The following is a 12,778-nucleotide window of genomic DNA, read 5'->3' as shown; positions in this document are numbered from 1 at the left end:
TACTGTCACCTATGTACAAGAATATAACTTCTATAATATTGCTCCTATGTACAAGAATATAACTACTATAATACTGCTCCTATGTACAAGAATATCACTACTATAATACTGCTCCTATGTGCAGGAATATAACTACTATAATACTGCTCCTATGTACTAGAATATAACTGCTATAATACTGCCTCCTATGTACAAGAATATAACTACTATAATACTGCCTCTTATGTACAAGAATATAACTACTATAATACTGCTCCTATGTACAAGAATATAACTACTATAATACTGCTCCTATGTACAAGAATATAACTACTATAATACTGCTCCTATGTACAAGAATATAACTACCATAATACTGCTCCTATGTACAAGAATATAACTACTATAATATTGCCTCCTATATACAGGAATATAACTACTATAATACTGCTCCTATGTACAAGAATATAACTACTATAATACTGCTCCTATGTACAAGAATATAACTACTATAATACTGCTCCTATGTACAAGAATATAACTACTATAATACTGCCTCTTATGTACAAGAATATAACTACTATAATACTGCTCCTATGTACAAGAATATAACTACTATAATACTGCTCCTATGTACAAGAATATAACTACTATAATACTGCTCCTATGTACAAGAATATAACTACCATAATACTGCTCCTATGTACAAGAATATAACTACTATAATATTGCCTCCTATATACAGGAATATAACTACTATAATACTGCTCCTATGTACAAGAATATAACTACTATAATACTGCTCCTATGTACAAGAATATAACTACTATAATACTGCCTCCTCTGTACAAGAATATAACTACTTTTTTCCCAGGTTTTTAGAAATGTTGAGTGGTGTGGTGTGGCCCCTAATAGTTTTCTATGAGTCACGGTGCTCCGACCTGGATACAGCCGTTCCCCAGGGTTACAGTCACTGAAAAATAATATCTAGAAAGACAGTTGCAATATTAACAACAACATCACTGAGGGCAACTTCTAAAATCTTCACTTTTATTAAATATCCAATAAAACAGGTCCCAACAGGACCAATATACTCACCGTACAACAACCAAAGAGCAATCAAAAAGTGACGGCTAAAGGCAAAAACCAGGTAGCATAAATGAGAGATCGATACTCTCCCTAAGCGCACCCTAATAAAAATTTGCTCAGCCCAGAGACACACCTTGATGGTAGGAGTACTCTGTCCCCATACCTTCGTTAGCCTTTTCCTACGCAGCCCTATCACTTATCTGATACATCTCTTACATACATTAATCGAGAATCCTTTGGTACAAGATACAAAATTCCAAACACAGTCCCGACGCGTTTCCCCTTGTAATACACAAGGTTCATCAGGGGTCAATAAAGTACCAAGACTGAACAACAATACCCGATATAACTTAGCATACAATAGATAACTGAAAGCTGGAGCGCCCCAGACCTTCAGCCGTCTGTGATGAGATGAAGACATAACAATCAGATAATACAAAAGACGTATAATGAGATACTGAAAAATACAACTTATCTGATAAAGATGGACGTCATAAGTAGGGATGAGCGAACTCGAACTGTATAGTTCGGGTTCGTACCGAATTTTAGGGTGTCCGTGACACGGACCCGAACCCGGACATTTTCGTAAAAGTCCGGGATCGGGTTCGGTGTTCGTCGCTTTCTTGGCGCTTTTGTGACGCTTTCCTGGCGCTTTTTTGAAAGGCTGCAAAGCAGCCAATCAACAAGCGTCATACTACTTGCCCCAAGAGGCCATCACAGCCATGCCTACTATTGGCATGGCTGTGATTGGCCAGAGCACCATGTGACCCAGCCTCTATTTAAGCTGGAGTCACATAGCGCCGCCCGTCACTCTGCTCTGATTAGCGTAGGGAGAGGTTGCGGATGCGACAGTAGGGCGAGATTAGGCAGATTAACTCCTCCAAAGGACTTCACTTGATTAATCGATCGATCTGCAGCTGTGCATCATTGAGCTGCTGAAATTCAAATGCTCACTCACAGTTTTTAGGCTGCCCAGACCGTTTGTCAGTCACTTTTTTCTGGGGTGATCGGCGGCCATTTTGTGTCTTGTGCGGTGCTGCGACCAAGTGCATCCAAGCTGCGACCAAGTGCATTTAACCCTCAATGGTGTGGTTGTTTTTTGGCTAAAGCCTACATCAGGGTGAAGCTGTCACACCAAGTGCATTTAACCAGCAATAGTCTGTTCATTCTTTGGCCATATACTAAATCAGGGGCAAGCTGCGCCTGTCACCAAGTGCATTTAACCCTCAATGGTGTGGTTGTTTTTTGGCTAAAGCCTACATCAGGGTGAAGCTGTCACACCAAGTGCATTTAACCAGCAATAGTCTGTTTATTTTTTGGCCATATACTACATCAGGGGCAAGCTGCGCCCGTCACCAAGTGCATTTAACCCTCAGTAGTGTGGTTGGTCAAGCTGTGACACCAAGTGCATTTAACCAGCAATAGTCTGTTCATTTTTTGGCCATATACTAAATCAGGGGCAAGCTGCGCCCGTCACCAAGTGCATTTAACCCTCAGTAGTGTGGTTGGTCAAGCTATCACACCAAGTGCATTTAACCAGCAATAGTCTGTTCATTTTTTGGCCATATACTAAATCAGGGGCAAGCTGCGCCCGTCACCAAGTGCATTTAACCAGCAAGAGTCTGTTCATTTTTTGGCCATATACTACATCAGGGGCAAGCTGCGCCCGTCACCAAGTGCATTTAACCCTCAGTAGTGTGGTTGGTCAAGCTATCACACCAAGTGCATTTAACCAGCAATAGTCTGTTCATTTTTTGGCCATATACTACATCAGGGGCAAGCTGCGCCCGTCACCAAGTGCATTTAACCAGCAATAGTGTGGTTATTTTTTGGCCATATCCCAGTCTAATTCTGTCACTAAATCCATACCGGTCACCCAGCGCCTAAATACTAGGCCTCAAATTTATATCCCGCTAAATCTCTCGTTACCGCTGTCCTGTTGTGGCTGGGAAAGTTATTTAATGTCCGTCAAAGCACATTTTTTGTTCTGGGTTGAAGTACAATTCCCAATTTAGCAATTTCATAATTTAGTGGTTTCTGCTATATCAGAGCTATTTGAAATCTATCCCTAAAAGGGTATATAATATTCAAGGTGCACATAGGGTCATTCAGAATAACTTCACACACACCCGCTACTGTGCATTTCCAAGTCTAATTCTGTCACTAAACCCATACCTGTCACCCAGCGCCTAAATACTAGGCCTCAAATTGATATCCCGCTAAATCTCTCGTTACCGCTGTCCTGTTGTGGCTGGGAAAGTTATTTAGTGTCCGTCAAAGCACATTTTTTGTTCTGGGTTGAAATACAATTCCCAATTTAGCAATTTAAAAATTTAGTGGTTTCTGCTGTATCAGAGCTATTTGAAATCTAGCCCTAAAAGGGTAGATCATATTGAAGGTGCACATTGGGTCATTCAGAATAACTTCACACACACGCTACTGTGCATTTCCAAGTCTAATTCTGTCACTAAACCCATACCGGTGACCCAGCGCCTAAATACTAGGCCTCAAATTTATATCCAGCTGAATTTGAATACAATACATTGGGCCAAATAATATTTTTGTTGTTGTGGTGAACGATAACAATGAGGAAAACATCTAGTAAGGGACGCGGACATGGTCGTGGTGGTGTTAGTGGATCCTCTGGTGCTGGGAGAGGACGTGGCCGTTCTGCCACATCCACACGTCCTAGTGTACCAACTACCTCAGGTCCCAGTAGCCGCCAGAATTTACAGCGATATATGGTGGGGCCCAATGCCGTTCTAAGGATGGTAAGGCCTGAGCAGGTACAGGCATTAGTCAATTGGGTGGCCGACAGTGGATCCAGCACGTTCACATTATCTCCCACCCAGTCTTCTGCAGAAAGCGCACAGATGGCGCCTGAAAACCAACCCCATCAGTCTGTCACATCACCCCCATGCATACCAGGGAAACTGTCTCAGCCTCAAGTTATGCAGCAGTCTCTTATGCTGTTTGAAGACTCCGCTGGCAGGGTTTCCCAAGGGCATCCACCTAGCCCTTCCCCAGCGGTGAAAGATATAGAATGCACTGACGCACAACCACTTATGTTTCCTGATGATGAGGACATGGGAATACCACCTCAGCATGTCTCTGATGATGACGAAACACAGGTGCCAACTGCTGGGTCTTTCTGCAGTGTGCAGACTGAACAGGAGGTCAGGGATCAAGACTGGGTGAAAGACGATGCAGGGGATGATGAGGTCCTAGACCCCACATGGAATGAAGGTCGTGCCACTGACTTTCACAGTTCGGAGGAAGAGGCAGTGGTGAGACCGAGCCAACAGCGTAGCAAAAGAGGGAGCAGTGGGCAAAAGCAGAACACCCGCCGCCAAGAGACTCCGCCTGCTACTGCCCGCCGCCATCTGGGACCGAGCACCCCAAAGGCAGCATCAAGGAGTTCCCTGGCATGGCACTTCTTCAAACAATGTGCTGACGACAAGACCCGAGTGGTTTGCACGCTGTGCCATCAGAGCCTTAAGCGAGGCATTAACGTTCTGAACCTGAGCACAACCTGCATGACCAGGCACCTGCATGCAAAGCATGAACTGCAGTGGAGTAAACACCTTAAAACCAAGGAAGTCACTCAGGCTCCCCCTGCTACCTCTTCTGCTGCTGCCGCCTCGGCCTCTTCCTCCGCCTCTGGAGGAACGTTGGCACCTGCCGCCCAGCAAACAGGGGATGTACCACCAACACCACCACCTCCGTCACCAAGCGTCTCAACCATGTCACACGGCAGCGTTCAGCTCTCCATCTCACAAACATTTGAGAGAAAGCGTAAATTCCCACCTAGCCACCCTCGATCCCTGGCCCTGAATGCCAGCATTTCTAAACTACTTGCCTATGAAATGCTGTCATTTAGGCTGGTGGACACAGACAGCTTCAAACAGCTCATGTCGCTTGCTGTCCCACAGTATGTTGTTCCCAGCCGCCACTACTTCTCCAAGAGAGCCATGCCTTCCCTGCACAACCAAGTATCCGATAAAATCAAGTGTGCACTGCGCAACGCCATCTGTGGCAAGGTCCACCTAACCACAGATACGTGGACCAGTAAGCACGGCCAGGGACGCTATATCTCCCTAACTGCACACTGGGTAAATGTAGTGGCAGCTGGGCCCCAGGCGGAGAGCTGTTTGGCGCACGTCCTTCCGCCGCCAAGGATCGCAGGGCAACATTCTTTGCCTCCTGTTGCCACCTCCTCCTTCTCGGCTTCCTCCTCCTCTTCTTCCACCTGCTCATCCAGTCAGCCACACACCTTCACCACCAACTTCAGCACAGCCCGGGGTAAACGTCAGCAGGCCATTCTGAAACTCATATGTTTGGGGGACAGGCCCCACACCGCACAGGAGTTGTGGCGGGGTATAGAACAACAGACCGACGAGTGGTTGCTGCCGGTGAGCCTCAAGCCCGGCCTGGTGGTGTGCGATAATGGGCGAAATCTCGTTGCAGCTCTGGGACTAGCCAATTTGACGCACATCCCTTGCTTGGCGCATGTGCTGAATTTGGTGGTGCAGAAGTTCATTCACAACTACCCCGACATGTCAGAGCTGCTGCATAAAGTGCGGGCCGTCTGTTCGCGCTTCCGGCGTTCACATCCTGCTGCTGCTCGCCTGTCTGCGCTACAGCGTAACTTCGGCCTTCCCGCTCACCGCCTCATATGCGACGTGCCCACCAGGTGGAACTCCACCTTGCACATGCTGGACAGACTGTGCGAGCAGCAGCAGGCCATAGTGGAGTTTCAGCTGCAGCACGCACGGGTCAGTCGCACTACAGAACAGCACCACTTCACCACCAATGACTGGGCCTCCATGCGAGACCTGTGTGCCCTGTTGCGCTGTTTCAAGTACTCCACCAACATGGCCAGTGGCGATGACGCCGTTATCAGCGTTACAATACCACTTCTATGTCTCCTTGAGAAAACACTTAGGGCGATGATGCAAGAGGAGGTGGCCCAGGAGGAGGAGGAGGAGGAGGAGGAGGAGGAGGAGGAAGAGGGGTCATTTTTAGCACTTTCAGGCCAGTCTCTTCGAAGTGACTCAGAGGGAGGTTTTTGGCAACATCAGAGGCCAGGTACAAATGTGGCCAGACAGGGCCCACTACTGGAGGACGAGGAGGACGAGGATGAGGAGGAGGTGGAGGAGGATGAGGATGAAGCATGGTCACAGCGGGGTGGCACCCAACGCAGCTCGGGTCCATCACTGGTGCGTGGCTGGGGGGAAAGGCAGGACGATGACGATACGCCTCCCACAGAGGACAGCTTGTCCTTACCCCTGGGCAGCCTGGCACACATGAGCGACTACATGCTGCAGTGCCTGCGCAACGACAGCAGAGTTGCCCACATTTTAACCTGTGCGGACTACTGGGTTGCCACCCTGCTGGATCCACGCTACAAAGACAATGTGCCCACCTTACTTCCTGCACTGGAGCGTGATAGGAAGATGCGCGAGTACAAGCGCACGTTGGTAGACGCGCTACTGAGAGCATTCCCAAATGTCACAGGGGAACAAGTGGAAGCCCAAGGCCAAGGCAGAGGAGGAGCAAGAGGTCGCCAAGGCAGCTGTGTCAATGCCAGCTCCTTTGAGGGCAGGGTTAGCATGGCAGAGATGTGGAAAACTTTTGTCAACACGCCACAGCTAACTGCACCACCACTTGATACGCAACGTGTTAGCAGGAGGCAACATTTCACTAACATGGTGGAACAGTACGTGTGCACACCCCTCCACGTACTGACTGATGGTTCAGCCCCATTCAACTTCTGGGTCTCCAAATTGTCCACGTGGCCAGAGCTAGCCTTTTATGCCTTGGAGGTGCTGGCCTGCCCGGCGGCCAGCGTTTTGTCTGAACGTGTATTCAGCACGGCAGGGGGCGTCATTACAGACAAACGCAGCCGCCTGTCTACAGCCAATGTGGACAAGCTGACGTTCATAAAAATGAACCAGGCATGGATCCCACAGGATCTGTCCGTCCCTTGTCCAGATTAGACATTAACTACCTCCCCATAACCATATATTATTGGACTCCAGGGCACTTCCTCATTCAATCCTATTTTTATTTTCATTTTACCATTATATTGCGAGGCTACCCAAAGTTGAATGAACCTCTCCTGTGTCTGGGTGCCGGGGCCTAAATATCTGCCAATGGACTGTTCCAATGTTGGGTGACGTGAAGCCTGATTCTCTGCTATGACATGCAGAATGATTCTCTGCTGACATGAAGCCAGATTGTCTGTTACGGGACCTCTTTCCTCTGCCTGTGTGCTGGGCCTAAATATATGCCAATGGACTGTTGCAGTGGTGGCTGACGTGAAGCCTCATTCTCTGCTATGACATGCAGACTGATTCTCTGCTGACATGAAGCCAGATTCTCTGCTACGAGACCTCCCTCCTCTGCCTGGGTGCTAGGCCTAAATATATGCCAATGGACTGTTGCAGTGGTGGCTGACGTGAAGCCTCATTCTCTGCTATGACATGCAGAATGATTCTCTGCTGACATGAAGCCAGATTGTCTGTTACGGGACCTCTCTGCTCTGCCTGTGTGCTAGGCCTAAATATATGCCAATGGACTGTTGCAGTGGTGGCTGACGTGAAGCCTGATTTTCTGCTATGACATGCAGACTGATTCTCTGCTGACATGAAGCCAGATTCTCTGCTACGAGACCTCCCTCCTCTGCCTGGGTGCTAGGCCTAAATATATGCCAATGGACTGTTGCAGTGGTGGGTGACGTGAAGCCTCATTCTCTGCTATGACATGCAGACTAATTCTCTGCTGACATGAAGCCAGATTCTCTGTTACGGGACCTCTCTCCTCTGCCTGGGTGCCGGGGCCTAAATATCTGAGAATGGACTGTTCCAGTGGTGGGTGACGTGAAGCCAGATTCTCTGTTACGGGACCTCTCTCCTCTGCCTGGGTGCTGGGCCTAAATTTATGAAAATGGACTCTTACAGTGGTGGGTGACGTGAAGCCAGATTCTCTGCTATGACATGCAGACTGATTCTCTGCTGACATGAAGACAGATTCTCTGTTACTTGACCTCTCTCCTCTGCCTGGGTGCCGGGGCCTAAATATCTGAGAATGGACTGTTCCAGTGGTGGGTGACGGGAAGCCAGATTCTCTGCTATGGAACCTCTCTCCAATTGATTTTGGTTAATTTTTATTTATTTAATTTTTATTTTAATTCATTTCCCTATCCACATTTGTTTGCAGGGGATTTACCTACATGTTGCTGCCTTTTGCAGCCCTCTAGCTCTTTCCTGGGCTGTTTTACAGCCTTTTTAGTGCCGAAAAGTTCGGGTCCCCATTGACTTCAATGGGGTTCGGGTTCGGGACGAAGTTCGGATCGGGTTCGGATCCCGAACCCGAACATTTCCGGGATGTTCGGCCGAACTTCTCGAACCCGAACATCCAGGTGTTCGCTCAACTCTAGTCATAAGTAGTGATGAGCGGCAGGGGTCATATTCGAATTTGCGATATTTCACGAATATTTCTTAGAATATTTGTCGTATAGTTGCGAATTCGAATATTCGTTAAGAGTAGTGTTGATTGCGAATTTTCGTAATGAGAATTTTTGTAATGAGAATCAATGAGATCGTGAAAACTCAGATCCGATGGTATATTCTAACCCCCAGGCATTCCCATGGTGACGGGGACACTTGTCGGGGAGGAGTATGCCAAAGTGGAACAACTGTACAGATTTAAAAAAAGAGACAAATATTCAAAAAAAACTAATATATTTGTTTTTTAGAATATTCGTAATTTTCTAAAACAAGAATATATAGCAATATAGCAAATATTTAAAAAAACTAATGTAGAGAAATTTAGCTAATATAGTGCTATAATCTTCTTTGTCTAATAGTTGTAATTTTTTTCTCATCTGAAGTTCAGATTGGAAAAAAATTACAACTATTAAAAAAAAACATTACACTACGTGCAGAATTATTAGGCAAATGAGTATTTTGACCACATCATCCTCTTTATGCATGTTGTCTTACTCCAAGCTGTATAGGCTCGAAAGCCTACTACCAATTAAGCATATTAGGTGATGTGCATCTATGTAATGAGAAGGTGTGTGGTCTAATGACATCAACACCCTATATCAGGTGTGCATAATTATTAGGCAACTTCCTTTCCTTTGGCAAAATGGGTCAAAAGAAGGACTTGACAGGCTCAGAAAAGTCAAAAATAGTGAGATATCTTGCAGAGGGATGCAGCACTCTTAAAATTGCAAAGCTTCTGAAGCGTGATCATCGAACAATCAAGCGTTTCATTCAAAATAGTCAACAGGGTCGCAAGAAGCGTGTGGAAAAACCAAGGCGCAAAATAACTGCCCATGAACTGAGAAAAGTCAAGCGTGCAGCTGCCAAGATGCCACTTGCCACCAGTTTGGCCATATTTCAGAGCTGCAACATCACTGGAGTGCCCAAAAGCACAAGGTGTGCAATACTCAGAGACATGGCCAAGGTAAGAAAGGCTGAAAGACGACCACCACTGAACAAGACACACAAGCTGAAACGTCAAGACTGGGCCAAGAAATATCTCAAGACTGATTTTTCTAAGGTTTTATGGACTGATGAAATGAGAGTGAGTCTTGATGGGCCAGATGGCTGGATTGGTAAAGGGCAGAGAGCTCCAGTCCGACTCAGACGCCAGCAAGGTGGAGGTGGAGTACTGGTTTGGGCTGGTATCATCAAAGATGAGCTTGTGGGGCCTTTTTGGGTTGAGGATGGAGTCAAGCTCAACTCCCAGTCCTACTGCCAGTTTCTGGAAGACACCTTCTTCAAGTAGTGGTACAGGAAGAAGTCTGCAAGGTAAGAAAAACATGATTTTCATGCAGGACAATGCTCCATCACACGCGTCCAAGTACTCCACAACGTGGCTGGCAAGAAAGGGTATAAAAGAAGAAAATCTAATGACATGGCCTCCTTGTTCACCTGATCTGAAGACAGGTGAACAAGGTGACACCGCACGTCGTGCATGGGTTCGCAATTCCGTTCCGCAAAATGTGGAATGGAATTGCGGATGTGTGAATTGACCCTAATATTGATTGGACCCTGGGCAAGAATTTACTTGGGCCCCCTGGATCCCACCTTCCCACACCCTAGCATGCAATCACGTCCTCCACCACACACAAAAAATCCACACACCTCGTAGAGTAGTAAACTTTAATAATGATGAGCGGCCACTAGAGGTGTTCCTTGGCAGTAATGTAAATACTGCATTTTCTAAAAAGGCAGTGTTTACATTACAAAGCCTGCAGAGACGCGCTATAGACACCAGAACTACTACGTTTGTGGTAAGCTGATACAGTGCCAAGGTGCCCCCACAGTAATAGTGCTCCCAAAAGTCCCAATAGGAATAATTCTCTGCTAATGCACACATAGTAGTAATAGTGCTCCTACAGTTCCCCCTAACATGTCCCCCACTGTGCCCCAGAAGTAATAATGCTTCCATAATGCCCATACTAGTAATCATGTTCCCCATAGACCCCCAGTAGTAATAATGCCCATCATAATGCCCCCATTAGTAATAATTCTCCTTATAATGTGCAAGTGCCCCCCCAATCATGTGCCAATAACAAGTACCCCCCATAGATGCCCTCCAATTTTGTTCCAATAACAAGTACCCCATCGATGCCCCCCCAATCATGTGCCAGTAACAGGTGCCCCATAGATGACACCCAATCATGTGCCAGTAACAAGTCCCCCATAGAAGCCCCCAATCATGTGTCAGTAACAAGTGCCCCCATAGATACCCCCCAATCATGTGCCAGTAAGTAGTACCATATAAAAAAAATAAACACTTATACTTACCTCCATCAGGCTGGCAGCGATGCGATGTAGGCTTCTTCCGACCTGTGTTCCACTCTGTATGGCTCAGGCGGCGCGATTACATCATCGCTCCACCTGCAGTAGCCTGTGATAGGCTGCAGGCCTTTCCCCTGCCCCGCCGCAGAATATCTATCTGTATCCTAAGGACAGAGATACAGATGACTATAGAGATGAGCGCTTCCACAATAGAAGCGCTCATCTCCCTATGCCCTGCAGCTGCCCCCTACTTGTCACCAGGGCCTGTAGCCATTGCCTTACTTTGCCTAATTGGCAGTGCGGCCCTGCTAGCGCCCCCTGGAATTTTGAGCCTGGGGCGCACACTACGCCACTGGCCAGCGGGACTCAGAAGGCCCCGCGTTAAAGACGGCCCTGGTAATGGTGGAGATGGAAAATAAATTGAGTCCAGACCTTGATAAAGTTCAATAGCTTTACTTGCATCAACTTGCATCCAACTAGCAGATAATATTAAGGTTTTCTCTTGGTTCCAGCATGCTTTAGCATAAACTGGCAGGCAAACTTGATAACTCTGCTTTCTCTCTATGCTGTGTTAAACTTGACTTGGTTATGGTTACTGGAATTTTGGTCGGTTCTGGTATCCCTGGATTGGGGTGCCTTTGGTTGTTGTCTCCCTCCTGACACTCAGTAAGTAAATTAGCAAGGAGTCAGGGGGTTCTATGAGCTACTTTCCTTTGGAGAGACTTCTGCCACAGCCGGAGAACATTTTCCCCTTGCTGCTACATCTTTCATTTCTTCTCAGCTCCACTATGGAGTCTAAACTGGAACAATCTAGCACTATAAACCCTCCTTCTGTTAGAAAGCAGGACTGGTCCACTTCTGCCCAAGCGGGGAAGAATGGAATGGTTAGTTCCATTCTATCTAAAGATAGCTCTGCCATACACGCCGCCATCTGCTGGTGAACCAGGCACATTACATGAACATAATAGTTACATAGCAACATTATGAATGCACAGTGTAGGACCTGGAAATAAATACAGAGATGATATTCGTGTTAAAAAAATTAGAGACAGTAGCATAGTGTATAAAATGGTAATACCACTGCTGGGTATTACATGTACACGGTGACTTCCCCAGCAGACTAGTGAGTGCAGCTCTGGAGTATAAAACAGGATGTAACTCAGGATCAATATTGCATTCAGACTTTTCATGCAGACTTATTTATCGTGTTTTTCTGGTGTGAGAATCTAAAACTAAGTTAGGCACAGCAGGTAGCCACAGTGAAGGAATGGGTAAAGTGCAAATCAGATTTTGCTTGTTATTATTTCAGTCTCCTCAAAAGATACAGCCTTTAAAGTTTAGAGGAAATGAATCCTGCTCAGCTGAGCTCTAAGTATACAAGAAAACAGAGATGATACACAAGGGCGGCACTGTGCCACACATGTGGAGCCACAGCCATGTAAAGATACTGCATTGGCATTGGCAATATATCAGCACTAATCTGCCCCAGGTCCATAGGCAACAAGCAGTGTGAACACAGCTATTATACATATGCTGCAGGGGCAGTTTATTATTTACTGTCTAGTAGGGACAGACATGGACAGTGAGCCCTGACCTAGGACCCAGTCGGTTTATCCTACCTACTTGCAGTACAAGTCCAAGGTAGCAAGACCGCAACTGGTTGATAGTCCAGATAGGTGCAGAGACAGACAAACACCAAGAGACAAAACAACACAAATACAGGGTCATACATAAAAGGATCAGAACAAGACAGGCTATGCATTACCAAACAAGAGACAGAGAGTGGTCAGAAGACAAGCCGGGGCCAGAGGAACGATCAATCCAACAAGGACGAACCAGGAACCACAAGCAAAGCTAGGGAGTCAAAAACTATCGCTGGCACTGGTGTAAGG

Source organism: Bufo gargarizans, chromosome 5 (assembly GCF_014858855.1).
Source record: "Bufo gargarizans isolate SCDJY-AF-19 chromosome 5, ASM1485885v1, whole genome shotgun sequence".
Classification (NCBI taxonomy): domain Eukaryota; kingdom Metazoa; phylum Chordata; class Amphibia; order Anura; family Bufonidae; genus Bufo; species Bufo gargarizans.
Note: the sequence above shows the minus strand (reverse complement) of the source record.